Consider the following 27,971-nt stretch of genomic DNA (forward strand, 5'->3'; position numbering starts at 1 on the left):
GGGATCAATTCAGATGCCTTCCTTTAATACCACAAGCCCTAGGAAATGACCAAATCCAAAACAAAAGACACACTTATGCAGATTCAAACGAATATTGTAGTGTCTAAAATGAAGAAAAATCACTCGTAGGTGGTCAGGATGATCTTAACGCTTAGCAGAATGAGATGGAAATTCGTCAAGATATGGTTGAATGATGTGTTTGATGTCATGAAAAGCATAAGACATAGCACATTGGAAGGTAGCACCAACATTTTTCATACTGAAAGGGAGTTTCTTAAAGGCAAAGGTCTCTCGTCAAGAGATAAAAGTCATTTTATGTTGATCAGCAGGAAGAATGTTAATTTGATTGTAGCCAGAAAAACTATCCAAAAAAGAAAAAATCTCAGTCTGAGCACATTCATCAATGATTTGATCAATAAAAGGAGTCAGATAATTATCTTTGGGACATGCTCGATTAATATCACAGTAATCAACACAAACACAGATAGTCCCTTGTTTTTTAGTCATAAGGACAATGTTTGAAACCCAATCTGTCAATGGAATCAGATAGATGAAACCAGCATTTATAAGTTTTTCAACCTCTCCCATAATAGTGGTTTTGTTTCTAGGGTGCATTGGATGAAGTCATTGACGAACAAGCTTCACATTTGGAAAAGTAGGAATTTCGTGCACAACTATACTCGGATCAATGCCAAACATTTCTTTATATGAACAGGAAAAGACATCGCAAAATTACTTAAAAAGGGTAGTGTCAATCTTGATCTCATCAGGAGAACAAGAAAACCCAACATGAATGTTCTTGACAATTCCTAGTTTAACATAAATGTCGATAGGCATGTTTCGCATGTTTCCCTCAAACAAAACCTCATGCACCAAGATGGGTGTTTGAAGTGGATGGGTAAGTGTATGGGAAACAAAGTTATCTAGACACGATGAAATCTCACCAAGACTTGGAATAAATGAGGAATAATGATGAGAATCATTCCAGGGTGTTTCCTCAAGAGACATAACCTCGGTGATACTCTAGTCAGTAGGAAATGTCTCGTTCAAGAGATCTATAGAATCCCAAGAACCAAGCCAAGGAGACTGTGAATATGAATTTAGATGCATACTAAGAGTAGTATCACTTTCAGAAGTGGTCACTGAAGCCAAAACAACAGCTTGGTAAGCTTGTTCTAATGGGTTGAGCAGCATAACATCGCCAACAGAATCAACTTGATCGAGAGATGGAACAATTCAAGGATCGTAAATAATAGAGATCATGTTGACAGAAGTGACATCAGGAGGTGGGAGGGAAAAAGTTCCCATAAGAGTAGAATCTTTAAAAGTACATGCCTCAATGCTCTCATAAGGAATTTCGGTATTTCCCACATATGGCATGTTTCCATTCGAAGAACCGGAAGAGAAATATGCCAACTCATTAATCGTGACGATTTTCCCTTCATGAGGAAAACGGAGCATGCAGAACAAAGAAGAAACTGTTATCGCTCAGGTTGTCCCTGAAGGTTGTGGGAAAGGGATACGGCCGACGTAACCACAAACCAACTTTGGACTACAGGTTCTAGCCCACCTGTAGTCAGAGAGGGCTCTCTCTTTCAGATTTAGCTTTGTTGAAAAGGATTTTAGGCTAGTTATTGATTTCGAAGAGTTTTTGTTTTGTCTTTGGTGGGAAAATTGATTTTTTTCAGGTAGAGAGGCAGAGCATAGTCTGAGGGTTTCAAACCATTGGGCGTGGAGTCGAGGAGAAAGACTACTGGTGCGTTTCCTTGATAACAGTGAGGGAAAATGGAGCAAGATAGCTGAGCATGAAACAATGTTTCAGGTTTAAGGGATGGAAAGAAATGCTAAGTAACGAGAGGCAATTAATAATCTCTCAATCATGCTTAGCAGGGGAAGATAACAGAGCGCTACCTAGGGGAAGTGAAGAATCCCTAGATAATTGGCAAACACAGGTGAATTAGGGTAAACATGAGCCAGGAGGAATTCATATTCATAACCAATTCATTCAGAGGAAAACATAAAGAAATAGCAGAAATTGAGCGTAGAGAGTATTTAAACTAATTCTAGGCTATTCTTTCTTCCTGCTATTTAGATCATGGCAAACACATAAACAGAGGTAAGAGGCACTTATTGCTTCAAGCTGCAGCACAAGAATTCCATCTTCAGTCTCCAAAACATTCATTTACAACAGACAGTTCGATCTCCAAGCTTTCGGCAATCTTTGATTATAGAAAAACTCAGGTATACACAGCAAGTCTCTAATGAAAATTCTCAATTGACCAATTCTTAAAACTATACAGAGCGTTGTATATATAGGGCAAAACTATCTACAGAGCTTCTTTATTACATCTTGACCTAACAGGCCATAAAAAATTATTTATTGACCTAACTCTACCAGTAATGAATGCATGAAATAACTCGGGCTGCGCTGAGGGCGGTCGTATCAGAAAATGAAGAAATTGTGGTGTCCTTGGTGGCTTGGTACAGGGTCTTCTGAAATAAATGTGTATGGGTTTCTGCTTCCTTGCTGTCTTGTGGCTTTGAATGCCTTAATGGTGATTTGAAGGCAGAGATGGGCTTATGCTGCTCGATTTGACTTTGCTAAGGGGCTTCATTAATGTACAGGTGCTTCGAGCCCCTAAAAAATCTTCAGCTGATACTCTTTGGCTGTTTTTCCTCCTCTGATACTCTTTGACAAAATCTGGGCTGCTATTGTGATGTGCTGTGGGTCTAATCAGAAATTTATGGCCGCTATTCGGCCTCCGTCTTCCTGAAACTGTCTTCGGCTCCTTCTGAAACCTTCTGCGCAGAAAACGGGTCCTTTTGCGCCTTTTCGGGCTTCCTGGGGGTTGCATGATGAAAAGATTCCCTGAAGATTCCCCACTTTTGCGCCTTTTCGGGCTAGGCGCAAATCGCTCATCAAAAACTGCCTCAAAAACTGATTCCGGGGCTCCAGAGTGTGATTTTTTCCTTCTTCGCGCCAAAAGTGCTGATGACGTCAGCTGATGGGACTTCGTACGGCGGGTGACGTCAGCAATGACGTCAGCATGATGACATGGCGGGATGACGTCAGCATGATGATGTCATCCTGTATGGACGGTGACGTGGCATGTACGACGGCAGGGACTCGGTGGCAGGACACGTGGCAGGTGACTCAGCGGTACAGTGGCAGGAGGCCACGCAGGCGGATGACGTGTCATGTGACTGGGCAAGGGGGGTGACGTAGGATGTGACATGGGGCTTACGTCACAGGGGAGGGCGGTAAGTGGTATTGGACGCACCACCTTTAGGGGAGAGCGGTTTTGGGGGAGGGGGCTCCGCCACACTCCAGAGCTTGACGCGTGGCGGGAGGTACGAAGGTAATACCGCCCATCTCCCGGATGCTAAAGTTCGGGCAGCTCGAAGATGGGATGGCCCGCCAACCGTAGATCTGCGGGACTGGGGATCGGACGGCTGGCAGGAAGGACGAGGCGACGGTGGGTTAGGGCGGGGAATATACACGGGAATATTCCCATTTTGATAATGCGCGCGAGTGGGTTATGACTTAGGGAATGGCGGGTTATGGGTTTAAAACAAGCGCGTTAATATATTTATAATCGGGACTTAGGAAAAAGGGGTGGAACATGGGTTTTTGAGGGCGGGTTTAACGATTTAGGCCCAAAACTTAGGATAATGGGGGCAAAAAGTGGGTTTTTTGGGGGTTTTAGGGCTAGGGAAGAGGTTATTAATCTGACCAGGTGTCAGATTAATCCCTGATATGACTCGGATGGGCTAAAAACAGCCCCAGATGGACTATTTTTCCCTAGACTTATAAAAATATGGCTATATTGCCAGGGAGGGGATATTTACATAGGGGAGTTTTATGTACATAGTTTTAGTAGGGGAATGGGATAACTGATAGGGAATTATATAATACTGTTAGTAGTTAATATGAAGGTGATAAGCAGGCGCTAAGGTCAGGGACCTTAGGCTAAATTTGGGGAAAAGAACTTGTAAAGAACTGAAATCCTTGAGTGAAGCAGATCTTCACCAAAGAAGCTAATATGGATGATGATGAAACTAAGAGGAATCAAGCAGATCTTGACCTCTTTGGGGAAATTAGTAAATGACTTGGGGAAATAAAGAGGGGGGAGTTAGTGATGTCCAGCTTTGAGCTCTTTCGAGTGCAAAACTGCCTGCACTGTGATCTGGAAATATAAAACAGTTTGTAACACAAAATTGATCATGAATCACCATCCTGCAACCACACAGCTACCTACCCAGCCTACTTCCTAACATTTTTTCTTCTTTTGATTTGGGTGCACTTAGACTTGCAGACCCATATTTACAAATTTTTCTTTTTTTTCTTTTTTTCTGATTTCCTATCTAAATCTACACTTATTTCTGCCAAGGCCCAGATTAGACAGTTGGGTCCCTTTGTTTCTCTACCTATCTACAAATCTGCCAAGTTTAAACTGTTTGGACAGATATCATTCTCTATATTCTAAAACAGGAAATTGAAACCTAGGGAGACCAAGATTAAACTGTTTGGACCTCCCAAAAATGAAAACTTTTCAAAACTGGGACAACTCATAAAAATTGGAAACAACAGTGGTATTTGGACTAGCACACTTCATGGCTTCTTGTGGAAATATGGAACACTGCAGCTTGCAAAGTATGACATATTTGGCATGTAAAAATGTCAATCATGAAAGATGATACCTTGTTGCAACAGGAGGCTAATAGAAACCACAATAAACATAGCATGATTCCAACTTCGTCTAAGTGGAATTTTATAATTCAAATTCTCATCCACGACTTCTACTTCCAATTCAACAGTTTTCCCTTCCAACGTGATGGGAAAACTTGTGAGAATACCGTAAGGACGATATCCTCTGTCATCAAAGGCTTTTAAGGTGTTTGAAGACTAGTTGAGGGGTGGAGAGCCGATGGATTTCCATCATGAAATAGACATGATGCAGGTGGAAGCACCCTCATCAATCATAGTCTGATGAATCATCTTCCCTTTAATAATGACTTGAATTAAAAATGAAATTTGATGGGGAAGACGAGGAACATGATTTTCTAGGTCAAAAGTGATCAAATTTGAATCTGTAGGGTAAATTCCTCCTATAGAAGACAATAATGCTTTCCATTATGTTGGACAAGTTTGAAGAACTTCCAAGGCAGACATCGCCGAAGGCGCTTGAGCTACATCTTCGACAATACTGTAATGTTGGGTAGCTCACACATTCGAATTGTAAGATGATTCCTGAAGCACACCTTTGGGAGGTGATCAGATAACGGAGACATTACTAGGTCTCTCAATATGAAGAGGACTGGAACTGGGTGGAGTAGAAGTAGAAGGTGTATTAGTAACTTCTTTCTCCATCATCTTCTTTTGACAAGTTTGATAGTATTGACCGGGTGGCAACAAAAATAGGCATTGTTCCATTCATGTAAACCTGAGAACCTAAAGATGTAGAAGATTGTGGTTGTTCTACCAATTTGGTCTATTGTGATGGAAATGGTTCTTTCAATACCGTCGGTGTCCCTTGAGTTCCTTTTAACAAGTGACTAACTTCTGCATGACGAGGACAATCCTTAGTATAGTGATCTTCCTCACAAATGAGGCAAGGATATTTAGGCTTGCGTCTGGATGCATCATCAACAAAGGACTTTGGAGGATCTTTTTTTGGGGTATCATATTTTTCTTTCCCTTTACACTTCTTTTTACCTTTCGAGGCTTTGTCTATTGCGATAGACTTAACGAAATTAACCTCAGAGGTTTTACCAGGATTTGAAGAGGGTTTCGAAGGAGGATTGGATGCAGTATTCGAAACGGATTTTTTCTTTGAAGAAGTTTTATTTGAAATTTGAGACACTAATCCAATAATACCATCGACAAGTGGTACGTCCAGAATTTTAGAATATGCTAGATCGATAGATGGTCTTGGAGCATTAGGCAAGGGATCATATAACGTGCCAGATTGGGAATACACAAAATCTAAACATTGGGCATGGGCAATGGCTTGATTTTCAGTTACACAACCTCCCATTTCTATGTCCTTGGAAATTTTGTTGATGAATGATTTCATAAACCATTCAGTTAACAACTCATCAGGTATATCAAACTTAATAAGGTGACGTCGACGTCTTTATTCATGGATATGATCGGAGATGTGAGTAGTAGTATTTTGTTTCAAAGACGTAAGCAGATGGGTACTAGTTCCATAACAAACTGGTAGCTGGAAGTGAGTAAGGAAGGCCATTGCCAAAGAATCAAAATATTGATAAGCACCTCGAGGTAACTCGATGTACCATTTCACGGTAGCAGTCGTCAAGGTTCACTGAAAAAGACGTAGACGAATAGAGTCTTCAACCCAGGAATTGAATGAACACCATAAGTGGTAAGTGACAACGTGGGCCTGGGGTTCTTCTCCAGATTTTCCTTTGAACTTGGGGAAACCGCCAGGAATATTAGTGGGAATCGGAGGCCAATAAGGTGAATGAAGTATTAGCTCATTAGTGAGTCTCAACACATCCGACAATTCCAACGTTGCTAGAAATTGAAATTATAGGTTGAAAGGAATGGAAGGCCTTTGATAAGGCCCAACTTGTGGATTCCATCCTTGCTGGTATGGATTTTTCCCTTAAAGTGGCATATTTTAACCATAAGGAGCCTCATATTGCCCCCACTAAGGGATATTCTGACCATCAAAGGTGGATTCTGTCCCCACAAAGGTGGATTGTGACCAAGGTAAGGTTGATATTGACCTGCCATAGGCCGTTGAGAACCATAACGTGGATAAACAGTTTGCGCGGCATATGGATTATAAGGTTTTTGTTGCAACTATTGGCCCTGCTGACAAAACCATTGGCCCTACTATTGCAGGGGTTGACCTTGTGGCTGCAAGGGTTGACCTTGTTGACATAAAGGTTCGCTTTGCTGCTGCAAGGATTGTCCTTGTTGCTGCAACGATTTTTGGTAAGGTCCTTGTTGAACGAAAGGTTGATATTGTACATAAGGTTGTTGTTTGTAAGTTCCTTGTGTAATTTTCTGAGTTCCAAGTTGGTACTAATAAGTTCCATCTTGAATTTGAAATGCCCCAAATGAGGGATTTGAACCAGTCTGCATTTGGGGGCTTGCCTATTGAGTAAAGGGTGGATTCTAAGGCTTCTGAGAGCCATACAGAGGGTACAGTTGCCGGTAGGGTATCTGAGCCGAAAGAGGTCACTGATATAGGATCTAGCTTGATCCAGGTGGAAGTGATGATCCATTAGGAAAAGGTACACTCATAAAATTTTGACTAGCTTCGGTAGCATGAATTTGAGGTGCACTCACATAAGGTCCACCTGAAACAAGAGGTACATAAGGCGAAGGTGGTTGTTTCGCCCCATGTGGTGGGATAGGTGGTGGTGCATATTGTCCACTTAATGGAGGACCTTGGGAACTTATAGGGACATTAATTTCCCCAGAATTTTGGAGCCCACATTTGAAACCAATGAACCTGAAGTAGGCATGGTGCCCGATGACCAAATGGGATTGTGATAAAGTGAAGATGCACTTGGAGTGCTTGAAACAAATTGAGTCAATGACGTATAACCAAGTGGAAATATAGTCCCACTGCTTTCAGGGGGTGGTGGAGGTGCAACACTTCCCACATATGGATAACCTTCATGTGGAAAGTCATATTCATAATCATTATCAGCACCAGGAGTATTAGTAGCTGAGACTTCAGGAAGACCTTGAGAAGAGCTTGGAAACTCACCTTATGAAGCCATGGGTGGAAGAAGTTGGAAAGGAGGAATTTGATATGGTCGTGGAGATAACTCCAAAGGTATACCAGGATTGTCGTATGGACTATAATGTTGTTGAGGACATATAACCAATGGATCAAAAAGTGGATTTGAAGAGAATAAAACAAACCTCTTTGGACTCTCAGGAGTTTCAGGATCATGTTCCTAAGATGATGATGAGTCTCGAGGTGGAGAACGAGAAGCAAGGGGTTGGATACTTGGGATAATTCCAAGTTCAAGACCTTGGGCTTCAAGAGACTGTGAAAGCTCAGGATGAACTCCTTGTGATGACCCTTCAGTGTTAAATGATGAAGGGGAAATGTAAGGTGAACCCGGTGGTTCAGCCACAATGACCTTTTCTCAAAAACAATAAAAGGGGTGGTTGGTTTGAGCCAACAATTTAAAATTTACTATTAATCAGGAAATATGAGGCCAAGGATAATTGCATGGGTAAGTCATGTTATCGTGGGAAGTTAAATTTTAGAACTTAAAACAAGAAATAAATCAAAAAGGGTGTACTAGGAAAGAGGGTTTACCAAGTATTCGTGAACCGTTATATACACCTTAGCCGAGACCAAGGACTTATCGTATGATGGTCGATCTCCCTAAATGTTTTGTTTGGTGTACCACATTTACAAGGCGGCTGACTCGGTTACCTATGGCTAAAGCATAACAACCTAATGGGGTCTCCCAATATATACTCGACGGTACGGGGAGCACAAGTCTATGTTAGCATTGTCTAATGCATGACTGTTCGGTGAGAGCGTTCTGATTTACTTACCATACTAGAGTGCCTCCAATATACACTAGAGTACTGGAGAACCTCTGATATACTTCTATACTGGAATGAGATTTAATCCCCGGGATACAATGTAGGTAATTAATGACAACTGCCATGTTTATAGATGTCAGAACACGTCTCTAGCCTATCCTCTAAATGTTTGCATTAAGTTCCAAATTCTCATTAGGTTAATTTAGTAAATTTTAAAGTTTTTCTTGAATTAGTTTTCAATTTTGGGCTCAAACTATGTCACCTGAATCTTAGTATGAAAGTATATGAGAAAAATGAAACCTTTCATTTCAATGAATTCTATACTAACGAGGGAAGAGAGTACAAGAATTTAATGCATCAAACAAGAGAATGCACCAAACAATATGCCTCCACTAACTTTTCCAAATGCAAAATGCAAGAGAAAAACTAAAATTCACTTTCACTAATGAATATGCAATCTATTCAAAGCAAAAAATGATATTCATTTCACTAAGGTTCACTTTACTTATATGATGTTATTTGATTTTCAGATGTCTATATGCAACTAAGCTTCAACTAAAGAAAAAACGAAGATTTTTTCCAAAATATTCCTAAATGCAACAAGGCATCAATCAAAATAACATCAAATTCAAAGCATTCCACGAAAATGTCATTCACTTCCTCTTTCAAATAGATAATCAAATATGTTCATTTTATTTTGCAAACCAAACAACGTAATCTATGTTTGTTAAGCGACAAAGATGGATTTGAAATGTAAGATGACTTAATACACATGAAAAGAAACTTTGCACAAGATGAACCAAAACCAATACCAGTCAACATTTCAAGGGACTTTACCAAATGAACAGACCTAATCATCAGCGAATCAGAGACTCAAAGACACTTACAAGCAACAAGAGGAAACCAATCAACCTACAAACCCTAAAATCAATAAAATAGCACTTATATACTTGAAAGTCCAAAGAAGTAAGGATTTTCTAATAAAATAAGGCAATTAACCCAAACATCAACAAAAACCAGTCATACAGGACATAACAAGATCCAGGGGCTCAAACACACTGGGTTTGACAGAGAAACACTAAGAGTTTCCAATCTCAGGGATTAGCACGGCTGTTAAGGCCAAATAGGCACTGAACAGGGATTAAGCATGACTGTTTAAAGAAAAAGTGCATTGGCAGCGTGACTGTTAGATCGAAAAACACGTTGGTCGAGGAAACAAGCAAAAAATAGAAAGGATTTCACAAAATCTTCCAGACTAAGCACTTCAAGACAGTAACGAGTGATTTTGCAGACCTATATCAACCCAAACTAACAAAGAACATGATGGTTGGTCAAACTAATCAAGAGATCAATGGATAAAGGAGGATGAACATGTTATAGCTTCCCCAATGGAGTCACCATTTTGTTTTGAAGGAAAATCCACTATGTAGATAGAGGCGATCCCTCTAGCCCAATGAGTGGGTCTAGTAACAAACCAAACAATCTAATACTCACATTCCTAGCTAATGCTTGACAAATGCAATAAGAAAGAGGAACCTACCTCGTTCTGATCCTAATCGCTCAATCCTCAGAGATGGCTTTGAATCTTTTGCTCCAGGCCTCGCTCTTAAGTCGTTCTTCATGTTTGGAAACCTACAAGAGAGATCAAAGTACTATGCAAGACACAAGAGTATATATAACATATATCAAACATAAGCTACTTAACAGATCAAGGAACGTTAAGATAATCACATAAATATTTACACAATTATGGAAAGTGAATCATCAGATACATATATTAAGAAACTAAAAATGGAAGCATACAACCTATGCCTTGATGTTGAGGCCTTCCTTTGGGTTGATTTCCAAGTCCAAGCAAAGACTCTTCAGGCACTCCTTCTCCAAGCTAGAATGGGTAGCATGTGAGCATAATCTCAGCATAGGGATGCACTAATCAATGACCAATCATTTGGGAATGGAAGGGGGTGAATTTATAGGAATGGAGAGGGAGTTAGGGATCCACAAAAGAGGGAGGAAGGTCCACATTTCGAGGGGAAAGCCCATGATGATAATATCAAGAGGCCCAAATGAGAGAGCTCAACCATATCAACAGCAACCAATATCCATCTCATTGTTCTCGAAGGTTCTAACGAGTGAAGCTTCTCCTCTAGTCTGGGAAAGCCTACCAAAAGGAGTTAAATATGAGTTTTCCTATGAACCTGTTCTGGCAGCACAAGTGTCTAACTGAGAAAATTGCCATCATTACGGGCAGGCAGTGGAGCAAAATGCATTGATGACAAATATGAGATTTTGAGGCAATTTTCTCCAGGATGATTTCAGGGCAGCTTTCCTTTGATTCTTCAAGGAGGTTTTGGTCTATATATCATGATGGATATGATGTATAGTAATCAATGTTTTGGCTGTCCTGGATATGGCACGGGAAGTGAACAGGAGACATGAAGAAATACTTTGTAACACACCTAGGGCTTCCAAAGCATTTGTCCAATCAGGGCTTCCAAGATTAGTAACTCAACCAAATCTTTTACAAGGATTCCAGACAGTTTTTCCAACCAGGGCTTCCAGGAACTAATAACTCAACCCAAGCTAAAGGAAACATGAGAACCAACCAGAAAAACAAAGAAATAAATCCACAACACCATGGCTATCCAGGAAATCGAAAGGCCAGGAAAATCCACTGTCAATCCAAGAAATCCTACATGCCAGTGAGAGATCATGACCAATAAACCACATGCATATGCCATCGATGCCAAAACTAGTGAGGAAAACATATATGCAACTCGGTACCTGCAAGAAAAACTTGTTGTAGAAAATTGATCATGATGTCCTCTTGTGCTTTCCTACTCCTCCTTTGCCTTCTTACTCCAAAAATCCAAGTTTTCCACACCCTCCAAGAGTGCTCCAAGAAAACTCTAAGTGTCCAAGAGTGAGAGAGAGAGAGAATAATGAAATAGCTCTAAAATTGTACTCGCAAAAGTTACACTGACCAAGCCTAACCCCTGATCCTCATAAGCCTTTTTATTAATGAGGCCACTATTTTCTTCATTTTCCATCATTTTCCTTCAATCTCCTCCTCACATCCAACTTGTGACCTTTCACCTTCCTTTCCTCCTAATTTGCATTATTTTGATAAATAAATGTGCCAAAAATGCCAAATTTGCTTTCATAATCCTTTGCCAATTTCCTTAGCCATTAATAAACCGAATGAACACCCACTAGAATGTTTTTCCCACCATTCAGCTTGGAATACGTGTCCCATGACTGCAGCCTTATATATTTTTACATGGATTTTTAGCTAGAGATGTTACAGAACCCTCCCCCTTGGGGGAACATCGTCCTCGGTGTTCAATGACGCTTATAAACCTACAAACTACTGAAAACAAAACATACTGCCCATGGATCTTTATAATATAGCTAGTTGTAGTATTTACAATGACCATTGTTGAAACATGACAATCATACCATTTAATGCAGCTTTATAACACATCTCATTAGGGTATTTACAATAATAACCACACATACACATTTGCTTCAACCAGCAAATAACCATATTGTCTAAGGAGCTTTATAAATCAAGCTTCATACAATATTTACAATGATATACACATATGCACATTTTCTTCAACCAAAAAATAAAAGGATACGATGCCTGCATCCACAAAAAGGGAATCCAGAGGCTGATACCTCCACCCTCAAAGTAATACCGGGATTCACCTCCTTCCCAAGAAGTCTAGAATCCATTGCAAGGTCAAATATTCATCCAATGTCCAGTGCTATAATCCTACGCCACTTGTCCTCTCAGTGAACTGTTACTGACTCATTGTTCCAAGGCACACTCCCAATGTGCATTGATTCCATCTGGCAATGCTAATGACCAAAATAAATATATCCCCGACCTTCCCTTCTCTACCACACAGTACCTCGGCAAATCGATTCACCCCCTTCTGTGTAGTCACACACCTTCCAAGTTCGGCTGGCACCCCCATCCCAGGAAGTCCATCCCTCGACAAGGTATCCTCGCATCAGAAGGTCCAAAAACCAAGGCATATCCCTCCCTTAAAACCATCATAACAATCATAGCATGGTCATGGAAATCAATGGACACTATTGGGTACCAATGTCCCACAATGGCCCTGCTCTTGAAGTGTTTTACCAACATACTATTGCTTGTTCCAATTTATTTCACTGCAGCTGCTAATTCTTGTAGTCAATTTCAACCACCCAACCGAGCATTTCATGCTTCCCTCTACCAAGCACATAATTTCCATTAGATTCAAAATAAATTGAATAGGCTTTAAATTATACCTCATTGGTGGCCCGTCAACAAGGTACATTTGCAATTTTTTTCACTTCCTGTCACAACAAGTCAAAGTAATTGTTTGATCAAATCATCATGAATAAACATATCACATCATGTTAGCTCAAAACACAACCATCATAGATCAAAATCATAAGTCACATGTAACCATCATAAACCAGAATCATAGATCACATGTAATCATCATAGACCATAATCATAAATCACATGCATAATAAAATTGAAATAAAATACTTATACTTATCCTTTAATCGATCCTTATCTTCTACCTTTGTTTTTATTCCATATGCACCCTGGATCGATTACCACACCCGATAAACATCGAGTGCCTTCTTCGCAACCATGTGCACATACACATAGTGTGTATCACACACATACAACACCATGCAATACATGCAACCACACCTAACATACCACACATACACCTACACCCAATGTACAACACAATGCAATACATACTCCTACATCCAGTGTGCATCACCACACAATACACAAACATGTCACGATGCCACGACTACACAATGCACATACATAGTATCACATGTACACAACACGACATGTACAACATGCACCTAATACCACATGTACAACATGTACACAGTACCACCCATACACAGCACCACCTGCAAAACGTGTACGCAGCATCACATGTACACGACACCACTTGCACAACGTGTACACAATGCCACATGTACATTGTACCACTTGTACAATGTGTACACAATGCTAGACGTACATAGCACCACGTGCATGACACATACATGACACCACATGTACACAAAACCATATGCATGACATGTACACAACACCACATGCACACAACACCATATGTACAACATGTACACGACACCACCTGTAAAATCATGCACACAACACGATATGTACATAGCACCATATGTACAACATGCACACAACACCATATGTACATAGCACTGCATATACAACATGTACATATCACCCTATGTACGCAACACTGCATATCGAAAACACACACAACACCGCATATCCATCATGCACACAGTACAATATGTACATAGTAAACCAATAGTAAGAAGAAAACCATGGAAAAGTAACAACAATATGACGCCACATGCAAAGTGGCATGGCCATGCACAAGACGTAAACAAAAGCGCAATCAAGCACAAAAAATAACCAAAATACCAAAGGCACAACACTGACAATAGACACCATGACTCAATCCCCATGGTTCCCAAAGCCTCCAAGGGAAATCCCATCTTGAGCCTTCTTCGAGATTTCATGGCAGCCTCCTTTCCATGCAATCCCTTGCATCATACTAGTATCGACACATAATTGTCAATGCATAAATAAACATAACAACACACTGGTTACCTTACCTTGTTGTGTCAAGCATGTTGTCTTGTAACTGAACACATCCACGCCATCTCTCCAAGGACTCTAACTAGGCACCAACTGTTATACTTGTCAAATACTTGTTCATGAATATAGCACATACCCACACAATGCCAGACGAAATCAAGGTTAAGAAGACTTCTGATATGCAAACCACTCATTCATTTGGAATTAGGGTTTCCAAACATAGCCAAAGGAATTCTTGCCCAATTCATTTCTTTACCTTTTTACCTTGTTGCAATCGAGACTTACTATGTATTGTCACATCATCCAATTGTTAGTCATTTAAGCACATCAATTGTTACCTTGTCACGCTAATACCAATCATGTTTCCTGCAACTAGTTACATATGTCAACCACATGTTCCAAATATCAAGACAATAATATCTGTCAATTTGAAATCAACCTTTACAAAGACTAACAATCATGTCATAATCCATAGTCAGCTCATAGTCATTAGACATAATGCTACAACTGTCACCTACTACACTCAGGTACATATCAACTGTCTCAACACATATGTGTTGGTACAATCATCTTAAAACAAGATGATTTGAACACATACCCATATTATGCAATTCATCAACCATTCAACCAACTTGCAAACATACCATGTTAAATTAATCAGCTAGATGACATAATCAAACATTCAAGCACAAAGAAGATGACATAAGCAAGCTCAGACCTTCATGTATCTCAAGGGAGGCTATCTTGTCTACACAATCAATCTAGTTATCATAATATAACTTCACAACATAACAACTCAAACATAAATATGGTCATGATATCCATAACAATAACTAACTAACATGTTCACATCATAAACTCATAAACAAATTTTCATTCATGCATAACAATCACATTTTCACAATCAATCTAGATTTGTATGACATAATATCACAATAAGTCAACTCATACCTGAATGTCATATCCCTAACCATCTACATAGGCCAATCCAATTTAGTGTGATACATATAACATCAAGATCTTAATGTAATAGCCCTAATAATCAAGTTACTAGCATATAACAACAACAAGTTATATATCATGCTCATCAACAACATATAACCTAATCATCAAACTAACCATCATATAACAACAACAAGTTAACCTATAACATACTCATCAACAACTTATAACATAATCATCAAGTTATCTAACATAGAACAACAAGAGCATTGCATACAACCACAGATTACTACCACTCATGACTATCTGACACATGTGCATATGACTACACTAATCAACTAGCATCTATCATGTATGTAACCATAACATCAATAGAATGAAAGGCATACACATAACCATAATGCATATAGAAATTCTTAACCTATGTACCTGCATGCCCAACATACAAACATGTATGACACCATGCTCTTGCCTCGAGGTCCAATGTTGTAACTTCACTTTAATGATTTGCATCTCATGCTCTATCTCAACCAACACATTAACATCATGACATACCAATATCATCATGATGACCTAATTGCATATAATGACCTAATGCACAACAACCTCACCATGAAAATTCATGCATGACAACATATAGACACTAACATGCATAACAAATGCATATACAACCATACACTCATGATGAAACATCCCACAACCACACCATTAACCTTCACATGGCGACATCATTACAACCATGATCAACACCATGCAAATGTAATAAGCACATGGACTACAAGAATAAGCAACACATATGAAGATGACACGACTGTATGACCAACACACCTCCCATCCATTCCGAGGGGTGAACCATGCTCTGATACCACTCTGTAACACCCTCCTCCCATATCTACCCAAGTAACTAACCAACGGGGTAAACATGTGACGAGAGGCCACTATGATTGGATTCAACCCCTTAGGTGACCTTAAGGAAATGGAATCGACAGAAACAATCATACAAACATTCCACATCATCTACAGGACTCCTAAGAACCATCCCAACATTTATGGTAACCATCCCCTGGGTCCCACTGAGATTTTAGACCTCTCAACCTCTAGACGCTCCCATGCTATGGGCCTGACAATGTCCAGGAGGCTCTGGATGCTCTCATGACAAGGCCTTCTAGTGTCCCGGGATATTTTTCTCAGTGATGTGTCAACATCCTCAAGATTTGAGCCACATTTTCAGGCCCAGAGCCCGGGTCACTACCCAGAATTGAATGACACCTCCATAACAGAAAGATAACAATGAAAAAACGATGAAATGGCAAATAATTGAACAAGCCCTTGACTGGAACCCTACTAGCCATGACAACTATTTCATCAAACATATCACAAATATGTAATCTACACATGTAAACAATATATCTAGACATAAGAGTTTCATATTCATCTAAGAATCGTTAAAAAGCATTGATGCCTCAACACATTAGTTTCCATTTCATCCATTAGGTCATAGATAAATTTTTCATTCATTTACAAGTGAAAACATGATGAGAGCCATACATAGCCATTGTCATAATACATATTCAGAACTAGCATAATAGGGACAGAGGTACCAAGGAAACAACATCCATATAATCCACATATAAACCAATACAATACTCATAAAATAAAAAGGAGAAATAACATCATATTAGTGATGCAAAGGCCAACCAGTTATGGGACTTCCACGAACCACTCGACCGTAGACATGGCTGAGCCAAAAATCTTTTCATCCAGTCATCCCTGTGCCATATTCTAAGCATGAATGTGGGATCTCATAAAACACATCAATCCAAAACCATCTAGGGATTCCAGAGGCATACCACCTCAACCCATCAAACAATGATTCCACCTCACATTCGGACATCACAAAACCATCATCAGATTGATCTCTACCCAAGCCTTCCAAGGCCCCAGAGCTTTTGTTCCAACCAAGGCTTCTAGGACTAGTAATTCAACCCACAACTTATTATGGGATTTCAGAGCATTTATCCAACCAAGGCTTCTAGGACTAGTAACTCAACCCACCTAGGGCTTCTAGAGCATTTGTCCAATAAAGTCTTCCAAGATTAGTAACTCAATCCAAGTTGTTACAGGGCTTCCAAAGCATTTTCCGACCAGAGCTTCCAGTAACTAATAACTCAACCCAAGCTAAAGGAAACATGAGAACCAACTGTCAATCTAGGAAATTCTCCATGCTAGTGATAGGTCGTGACTAATAAACCACATGCATATGCCATGCATGCCAAAACTAGTGAGGAAAACATACATGCAACTCAGTACCTACAAGAAAAACCCATTGTAGCTATTGATCCTGATGTCCTATTGCGCTTTCCTACTCTTCCTTTACTTTCTTGCTCCAAAAATCTAAGTGTGTCACACCCTCCAAGAGTACTCAAAGAAAAATCTAATTGTCCAAGAGTGAGAGAGAGAATAATGAGAGAGCTCTAAAACTGATTGACAAAAGTTACACTAACCAAGCCTACCCCCTGATCCTCAAAATCATTTTTATTAATGAGGCCTCTATTTTCTTCATTTTCCATTATTTTCCTTCAATTTCCTCCTCACATGCAACCTGTGACCTTTCACCTTCCTCTCCTCCTAATTTCCATTATTTTCATAAATAAATGTGCCAAAAATTCCATTTTTCCTTTCCAAAGCCTCTGCCAATTTCCTTAGTCATTAATAAACCAAATGAACAATCACTAGGATGTATTTCCCACCATTTAGCTTGGAATACATGTCCCATGACCATGGCCTTATATATTTTTACATGGATTTTCAACCAGCGCCGTTACAAGTGTTAGGCTGACCAGATCATGTTCAGCAACTGTAACACCTATGTTCTAGACATAGAGTGATCTAATAGCTCATATTATCCTTGATACTAATAACTATTGATATGTGGGCCTGTGGCTTAACACCTGAGCAGACTATGATCTCTATTTAAAGGGCATGGAGGGTCATGGTTGATGATTGATTGTGAGAACTATTTTATGTAAAATATTTTCTTTTGCATTAATAAAATTACATCAAGTGGTCGTGTTGGTTGGGGTTGTTGATAGTTTCCCTATTAAAGGGTCTTAATCGTATAAAAATGTTGGATTTATGATCCTTAATCTGGTTGTGTGAGTGGTTACTGAAGGTGTTCATCTTGTATGGAATACCCTGTTTACCCGAACATGGTATCAAAGCCTGTTTGAGAAACTGGTCCCATTGGTGAGTGATATGTTGAATCCCATGATGCCACATTTCTTAGATCTACTATTTTTGTACCATTTTGGCCTGAATAGATTATTTCATTGCATCCATAACATTGGTTTTAGCTAATAACTCCTTTTGTTTCATTTGAAAATGTCTTTGTTTGCCCGAGATACAACATTTTTCATTGGATTTTAAGGTTATGTTTTCAATCACAGTTATGAACCTATCACTTGGGCATGTAAAGGAAAGAAGATATTTTCGTTTCTTCAATAGGAGTAGAGTATCAAGCAGCAATTAATGCAAGTCAATAAGTCTGGTGGCTTTGTTAGATCCTTTCAAAGTTTGGATTCCAACACTATTTATTTGACCACCCTTTGGTGCGACAGACATAGTACCATCAAACTCACCAAAGATCTAGTTCAGTATGAGTACAACAAACACATTAAGCTACAAATGAAATTCTTCAAAAAAATCATTCATGATCAAATTATTGAAGTGCACTTTTTCCCTACAAATGATTAAGTTGTAGACATTTTCACAAAGTCTCTTACAGAAGATAAGTTTTCAAAACTTCAATCTATGTTAGGAATTCAGGAAGTTGTCATTAAGGGGGGATAGGATCTAATGCTTTCTTCCTTCTCCTATTGTTTCATATTTGTAAATCCTTCAATCCAATCACAAGTTATTCTTTAGATATTTAGACACTTAGGAGTTAGTTAAGTTCAACTTGGTCGAATGTGTATACTAGGTAAAAGTGTGTATCTTAGTGTGTTTCATTAGTTGCATTGTAATCCAATGGTTTTGATATGTTCTAGACATAGTGTCATATGATGATTCATATTATTCTTGATACTAACGACTATTGACCCGTGGATTAGCACCTGATTGGTCCATGATCTCTATTTAAATTCCATGTAGGGTCATGGTTGATAATCAATTGTGAGAACTCCTTATGTAAAATATTTTCTTTTCCATTAATTAAAATTTCCTCAAGTGTTTGTGTTGGTTGGGGTTGTGGAATATGTACTTATCAAACTGTTTTGGCCACGTAAAAATATTGGTGTTGTGATCTTTGATCTAGCTATATGTGTGGTTATTGAAGGTGTTCATGATGTATGAAATACCTTCTTTACCCGAACATTAGTCAAATCTACCAAACAAAGATATATACTATTACATAACCCTTCTAATAATAACTAGTGTTCAGTGGTTTAATAATAAGAATGATTGTTACCGCACGTTAATATAATCCTGTGTTATTTGCAAATTAAGAACCTACATGGGTTGCATTGAATGTAAACAAAATACAAAAGGAAGGCAAGAACATTGAAATGTGGCAGAAAGCATGTCCTTCCTTAGCATGGAAGCTCCTGGAACACCAGTGGCAATTGTGATCTCTATGACACATGATGGCTTCACCACCATAGATATGCACCACCTTAGCTTCATGGAAGTCTTCTAGCTCTATATGTATATGCACCTATCAAACTTGTTCTTTCCATATCACATGTGGTCTCCAGAGATTAGAAGAGGGAGTTTACTCTTACTAAGACTATAACTTAACCCTCATGACAACACTCTTCTGCTTGGAGACTTTTCTTGACTTTTAACAAGATGTTAATCTTGTTACTTTTCCAACATAGCCTCCAATGGGTGGTTTTTCATATCCTTCTCCCATACAAGTCTGACATAGTGATAATTTTAAGCTTTGACCCTACAAAGAGTCATGAAAGAATGCTAAATTTCCATTTAGTATCACTAGTCTCTTCTTCAATGATTTGTGTGATGAACTTTCAACTTATGATTTGGAGGCTAATACAAACAAAATGGCATCTAAACTCTCCTTGAAGTCCCATACCACCCAAACTCCTATGAGTCATCCATGACACCATTCTCGTATTATTTAACAATAGCAACGTTGTAAACATGTGTATTTGTCCCACTTTACAAGTATTGCATTTTGAAATCGGCATAAAAGGAAGTCCAATGTATTTTGAGGTAAATAACAAAGTGTCAATACTTTAACAACAATGGTTTTATATGTTTCACCATCTGCCAAATATATTGTTATGAAACCATAGTCTTCTCTAGACTTTCATCAATAAGTGAGAGTATTGTTTCTATTGTGTGATTTTATTATGTTTAGAGGTATTTCTAACATAGAGGAGTGTTATAGACATTTTTGTGCCTTACAGCTCTGAGCATGAAATGTCCATAAACCAAGGGATCCAAAGTCCCTAAAAGTGTTGTTCCTGCCCCTAAAGGAACAAGGTCAGCAAACTACAGCTTCTCCCAGAAGTTATCCACCAAAAACTGCTCAGAATCAGTCAAATCAGGATCATTTCAGTGGCTCCACTAGCTGCCTGCGTTGCATAGCACCCCAGTACACTAGCTAGGTGCGTTGCAATGCACCTAAATGCACTACCAGGGTGCGCTGAGCGGGAAATGACAAATGGCAGTGCCATTCCGCGAGGTGTAAAGACAATGGAAGCTTCCAGAATCTTCCTCCATGACACTTGCCTCACTGAGTTCAACCAAGGATGAGTAAGAGGCTCTCAGCCTCCAAGTGGAAGCAAGAACTGACAGAGAGAAAGGACACTAGTCAGATGACAAGCTGACTCATCCTCTTTGCATACATCTATATATGGATCCCTCATCCCAGAGATCCAGAGGCTGGAATTTTGTACATTGCAGAGAATTGCTGTTGGTTTGAGATTGAGATCAGTGCATTGGGTGATTTATGCTTTGTTGGAGGTGAAGAAGGGATTCCTTTGCTGGGAGGTTGATGCTGGATCGGGACTCACTTGGTTGTATCTCCTCCTGGATCTTCTTGTTATATCAATAAAACTATTTGAGTTTCTCCTACATGCTTGTGTATCATTGATGTATGTTTCATTAGTATGTTTAGCTTAAATCTGATCCTAAGCTATTTATGAATATGAATCCATGTCTTTGTGTAGTTTTCCTCTTCTGTGATCTTGCAGGAACTTGGTGAAGCTGGGCAAGTAAGGGAGCAGGTAGCTGGAAGCTGTCAAAGAGAAGAGAAACCGGATCAAAGGACTAGCGCAAGACACAGGTTGGTTCATTTCATCTCTCTTCATTTGTAATTCATAAAGGAGAATACAAAAGTAGTTTTCTTTGTTTGTTGCTAAGGCACTATCACACCTTAGGTGGATAGGGTCGTCCTGAATAGGCACTTTTCCCCACAACAAAATGGCGACTCCGCTGGGGAGATCTGTCTAATTAGTTTATTTGTGCTTCTCTTACTGTTTGTTTCATAGACTTAGAAGTAGCAATCGAACTGCATTTGCCATTTTCAAATGCAAAGTAGACAACTGCTACTTCAATCCACTCACTGGATTTGTTTATGATTTGAACAGTGGATTCACAAATGATCTGATTGCCCTTTGTGATAGCTCTTAGTCCTCCTTTAAATCATCCCTCTGATTGTACCTTACTGATTGCTTTTACTCGGCCAAAAACCATAGATTAAACTGCAAACCGTGACCCAGAACCCAGACTGAATTCTCGTTTCTGCCCCCAGCGCAGGCTCTGTGAAGAGGTTCTGCATTTCAACGCAGGTCCCGAGAGGGCTACCTGCGCTGCAATTCAGTTTCTCTGTGCAACAGGTGCGCTGATCAGCCTTTGCCCTGTGCAGCTGAGGTTCTTTGCTCTGTTTTGTCCAGTTTTGATCTCTGTTTTTGCAGCCTGTGACCAGTGTGGGTACCTATCTGAAAACCCCTTTTCTCTGCCTTAATTCCGCCTCCTTTGTACAAAAAGACTGTAGGTGTTTTTATGTGTTTGTGGCATCATTTACAGTTTTCCATTGAAAAAGTGAAATAGTCACACTGTCGTCCTTTGATTTAGATCTGTCGTAACTGTCGATTTTGGTCTTAGGAGAAAGTTTATTTGCTGTTGACAGTTGATTATACATTTACTTTTGCTTTTGGTTTGAATTTGTCTCTTTCTAGTGTCGAAACAAGTGTTATTTCGAAAATCGTAAAGTGTCGTAATCTTCTCTACCTTTTGATTTCGAAAAGAAGCTTGTTTGTCTTTGTCATTTGAAAGCAAATTCAAATTTGTACATCAACTTTCTTTTTAGGCATCAATATTAAGAAAGTGAAAAACAAATACATGCACTTGTGCATTTGCATATTGATAGTTTGTATGGTTTGATTTAGGAAAAGTGCATTTATAGTGTGCTCTTTGCTCTTTGAGAAAAGATTGTGTCTTTCTTTTCCCCTTGTAGCTAGGATTTTCATTGTCGAAAAGAGATAAAAGATTTGCTTATCATCTTTAGATTGCATTTAGGAATTACATCTACATCTCGTGGTGAACCCAAAAGGCAAACTTCTAAGAAAGATCAACATAAAATAAATTGAATGAATCTAACAACGCTTTGGAACTTAACGCACAACATAGAGGTCTAGGCTAGAGACGTGTTCCGGCGTCGTAAAACCTGGTAACTGTTGGCCTCACTGATGGTTGGGTGATTCCTCCACTGTGAGACGATAAGTGCCAGTACGGATTTGTGCTCCCACGTACCGTCGAGTATATATTGGGAGACCCCTATAGGCTTAAAACCTTTTATCCATAGGAAGCCGTGTTGGCTGCCCTACTGATCACAATGTACCGAACACAGCATTCGGGAAGATTGACTGCCGTACCGTCAAACGTATTCTGTAGTTTTGTGATTGGTTTGGCACACCCTCTACCTAGATCTCCAGAGCAGTCCCTTTCGTTCCTTTTCAGACTCCTTAACGGAAAAGGTCCATCTGAGCACTTGTCACTTCAGGCTCATTAAAAATCGAAGGAGACTAGAGTCATCTTTTGTTTTTTCTCGACTCTTTAAAATTGAAAAAACAAGTTGTGTCTAAAGCGTCTAAAAATTTATTTTAAACGGAATATTCATCACCCTTTTCCTGCGTTGATCTTTCGGTTGAGAAAATGGAGCCTACTAACCAAGGAATTCCCCTTGGTGGAAATCCTAGTCCTTTCTCCTCTTGGGGAGATGTTGGTGCGCCCCATATGGCCACATTGTCGCTTCCAGGACTGACAATTGGCTTGCCGGTCTGGCTCTTCTCAACCAATGTCGTTCAGAACACCACTATTCCTGAACAATCGAATCGGCAATTAGACGAATCCAGAGTTACCCACCAACCTTCTACTTCCTCTAATTCTTCTTCTCCTCCTTCCTCTTCACTTGATGGGGCTGGCAAAGCCAAAAGCCAAGTTCCTAAGGAGAAGAAGGAAAAGAAGAAGAAAGAGAAGAAGAAGAAGGAGCCAAAAGCGAATGGGGGCAAACGAGTGTCGTCTAACGAAAATCCACACACTGCACCGACCAGGCCTAAATCGCCATGTGTCATATGCAAGGGAGACCACTTTCACAGAGATTGTCCTTACATCCCACGGATACTAAGGGACTGGTCTCCCCGTTTGCACAATCCGGTGTCGTCAACCTCTGGTGATCATGTTGAATGCACACCGTCAACTAGCGAAAGTGAAGCCCCAGGACAAAAAGGGAGAGCTAGATCTCCCTGTAGACTGTGCGAAGGCGATCGCGCCATCCACCGTTGTCCCTTCTTGGATGAAGCTAAAAGAGTTTTGGATGATCGTCCGGTTTCACCATTACGACCTCCTCCTGGATATAAAAAACTCTTGCCGAGTCCTTCGTTAGTTGAGAATCCAACTGGCCCGCTCAAGTGGTCGGCTGAAGCGCCTGTCATTGAAGATGAACCTGCTGAATCCATACCAGACGAAACTCAAAAGGTCGAGGCGGCAGTTGACCCGATCTTGCCTTCAGAGGTTCTATCTTCGAATGATACCGTCACTAAAGAAAACAAGGATGACACCATCCAAATTCTCTTCATCAACACAGACTCCGACGAACAAGGGGGAAACCTACCCATTCCTTTACCGCAGGAAGGAAGTTCGTCAGAGCCGTACCCGGCCGTCTACTCGGTCCCACCTCCAAGCAACCTAGTTGTCTCCTTCGACTAGAATCAACTAGGCAGACCTCGCTTACCAGCAAGCATACCATTCAGAATTATCGTCCAAATATATAGAATGGTCATGGCTGGTACCATCATAGATGAGGGGGCTTCTGTGAGTATCCTTTCCTCTACTGCTTGGAAAGCGCTTGGTTTGCCATCGCTTTTGCCTGAGATGAGAAATATGACAGGCTTTGATAAAGGAACCAGTCGACCTTTAGGGACCTTCCCAATGTGCCCATAACATTGAGAGGGAAGACTGTTCAAATGAACGTAATGGTAGTTCAAGGACCCTTGGATTATAACCTACTCCTTGGACGAGACTATATTTATTGCATGGGAGCCATCGTCTCCTCACTCTTTAGAGTAATGTGTTTTCGGCACGAATGAAGAGTGGTCAAGCTCGTGGACCAGCTTTCATTTCCCGAATCACGCATAGCAAATAGTCATATACCATCCTTAAATGGTCTCTTCACGCAAGAAGTGTCTCAACCCACGGTTCGTCCTCCCGATGAGCGCGAGTAATTCGGAGGGATATGACTGGAACCCAGGGGGCATGCATCCTGGTCTGCTTCGGCAGGAAAACTTCGGGTATAGGGTAGGTTTCCGCGAGAGAATATGACTAGTCTGTACCCCATCCGTCTTGGAAGAGGGGTTATTCTAGAATAAGATTCTCTTGTCAAAGTTATGTGTTTGGCGCTCGTTGTCACTCACCTTTGTCTATGTCGGTAGACATCGCTGAAGAAGTGTTTTGTTTGCTGCGCAAATGAGACAATCTTTGGTAACCTGAAAGAGGTAGGCCTTTCCTGATAGAACAAATTTTTTGTCTGCAAATTGAGGGGTAACCTTGAAATCATATTTTATACCTGGGGGCATGCAAACCTTTTGGAGTGCAAGCAAGGGGCGTCTATTTATTTTTTAAATTTTTAGGTCCTCCCTTTAAACCTGTAGGCTAACCCTTTAAACTCGTAGGATTAGTCGTCACCTAACTTGCATAAAGAAAGGATGTGGGGCAAAAATCTAAATGTTGCCGTTCTATATGAGACTTTCTTATCATATGACTGGATAATCGAGCAGTTTTAGCACATAGTTCATGCTCGTTAAAAAATAAACATAAGATCGAGCAAGTGTTTCAATCCGCGTTTAAGCTCGTTAAAAAATGAACTATCCCTCGGTAAATAACCACCGTGAATGTACCATTATCAGCCATTAAAGCCTTGGTCGTGTTTGCACCGTCACCTCCACTTTTCATTGGCCGATCATTCACCTCCATTTGATTGTTTACCCATTTTGAGGAACAGCTGCGAAGAGTGATTTCACTAGCCATCCTTGTGACGCTGCCGTGATTGGAAAATTCCAAACCTTACCTGGAATCAGCTGCTACCCATTTTATCACTCGTTCCTCAAAAGACGAGTCTTCTTTAAGCTCTTTTCATCTGACTCGTAAAAAATGAAAAGATTGCCGAGTTTTGGCCTTCCAGCTCGTTAAAGCGACCGGAAGAGCTATCCCTCCTCTAGATTTTAATCTTTTTGGACCTGAGGGATTATTGCACAAAAAAATCGAGCGCTTGTTTTATTCGGCTCGTTAAAACTATCGAAAATTCATCCCTTCTGTATTGTTTTATACTTTTTCGGGCTTAAGGGATTACATGACGAAAAAGGACTTCCGGAGTTAACTTTACGTACCTTTTCAGACTCTCTAAAAATGAAAAGGACCGAGTTATCTTTGTCGTTAGACTCGTTAAAAACATTAAATAGCGACAAACTTGTCTTTAGACGAGAACGAGTTTCACTATCGCTAGGCTCATTAAAACATAGCGATGGGTTTGCTCGAAGGGCAAATTATAGAACAAGCATATGTTATTCTCCTCAACCTTGACAAAAATAAAGAGGTACTGATCAGCAATGACTGGGGAAAAAATTGGGAAAAACTCAAAGAACCTTTGTTGGTAGCAAGTCGCTCTTGAACATGACACTTTCACTCCGTACCAGAATCGGGTTGGGTTGTTTCATTCACCGGTCACATCACCATGGTCATGCCATACCATCCACATTTGGGGTAAATGCTACCAATCCATCACATAAGTGCCGCCGATATGTTCAAGAGAAGTCATCGAGAGAAGTCACCTGTGTCCCATCCACTACCATACATTATACTTCATTCTTTCATGACCGCCACCCTGAACCATATATCATCAGATCGTTTTCACCTCCATCAAAATCATTTGCTCCGTTCCGTGTCATTGATGTGGGATTCATTAAGGCCCTCCTTTGACGGATCGCTTCTTGTCGACATCAGCTCATTATCCAAGAAGTTGATCTAGGAACACCCCCTTCAGTACTTTGAAGCTTGCATGCCTCAATGGCAAGTTTCTCACTTCCGGCGACAAGTATACATCCAGGACCTTCGACCGAAAGATTTTGCGTGGTGTTCGACGCCAAGTCCTTTATTCACACTACGTGAATTGTACTGCAGTACCTTGAGGGTCATCATCATTATCGGTGATTCCTCTCACGCTTGTTAACAGTTTACATCATTGACTGGTAATCAAGCGATGTCTTTCCATGTTCGACTCCAGAACATTTCTCACATGGATCGACTTGTACTTCGAGTGAAGATCGGACGAGATTGAAGACCCCGGATCTATTTTCATCCATCCGGGCTGCGATATATATTCAGGAAAATAAAGACATTGAATTGTACAGCATTGCAGCACAGATAATCATCCTACCAGAAAGGATGATGGCTCTATCAGAATCATCAGTCTACCATCAGACGATTGTCTGTCCTATGTACATGAAAATGAATTTATAAAGCTGAGCATGGGAATGCCCGCCTCAGCTAGATCATGAAAACAGTATGAAAATAATGTATTGTATTGTATCTTATTACAGGTCTCCTCCCGGCATTGAAAGAACTTCGGATCCTCCTAATAAATCATTTCACCCGATAAACGGCCTCATACTTTAGGGGGCAACTGTTATAGACATTTTTGTGCCTTACATCTCTGAGCATGAAATGTCCATAAACCAAGGGATCCAAAGTCCCTAAAAGTGTTGTTCCTGCCCCTAAAGGAACAAGGTCAGCAAACTACAGCTTCTCCCAGAAGTTCTCCACCAGAAACTGCTCAGAATCAGTCAAATCAGGATCATTTCAGTGGCTCCACTAGCTGCCTGCGTTGCATAGCACCCCAGTACACTAGCTAGGTGCGTTGCAACGCACCTAAATGCACTACCAGGGTGCGCTGAGCGGGAAATGACAAATGGCAGTGCCATTCCGCGAGGTGTAAAGACAATGGAAGCTTCCAGAATCTTCCTCCATGACACTTGCCTCACTGAGTTCGACCAAGGATGAGTAAGAGGCTCTCAGCCTCCAAGTGGAAGCAAGAACTGACAGAGAGAAAGGACACTAGTCAGATGACAAGTTGACTCATCCTCTTTGCATACATCTATATATGGATCCCTCATCCCAGAGATCCAGAGGCTGGAATTTTGTACATTGCAGAGAATTGTTGTTGGTTTGAGATTGAGATCAGTGCATTGGGTGATTTATGCTTTGTTGGAGGTGAAGAAGGGATTCCTTTGCTGGGAGGTTGATGCTGGA

This window comes from Pinus tabuliformis, chromosome 4_1 (genome assembly GCF_031772625.1).
Source record: "Pinus tabuliformis cultivar Carrire ecotype Pingquan chromosome 4_1, CPIR1, whole genome shotgun sequence".
In the NCBI taxonomy this organism is placed as follows: domain Eukaryota; kingdom Viridiplantae; phylum Streptophyta; class Pinopsida; order Pinales; family Pinaceae; genus Pinus; species Pinus tabuliformis.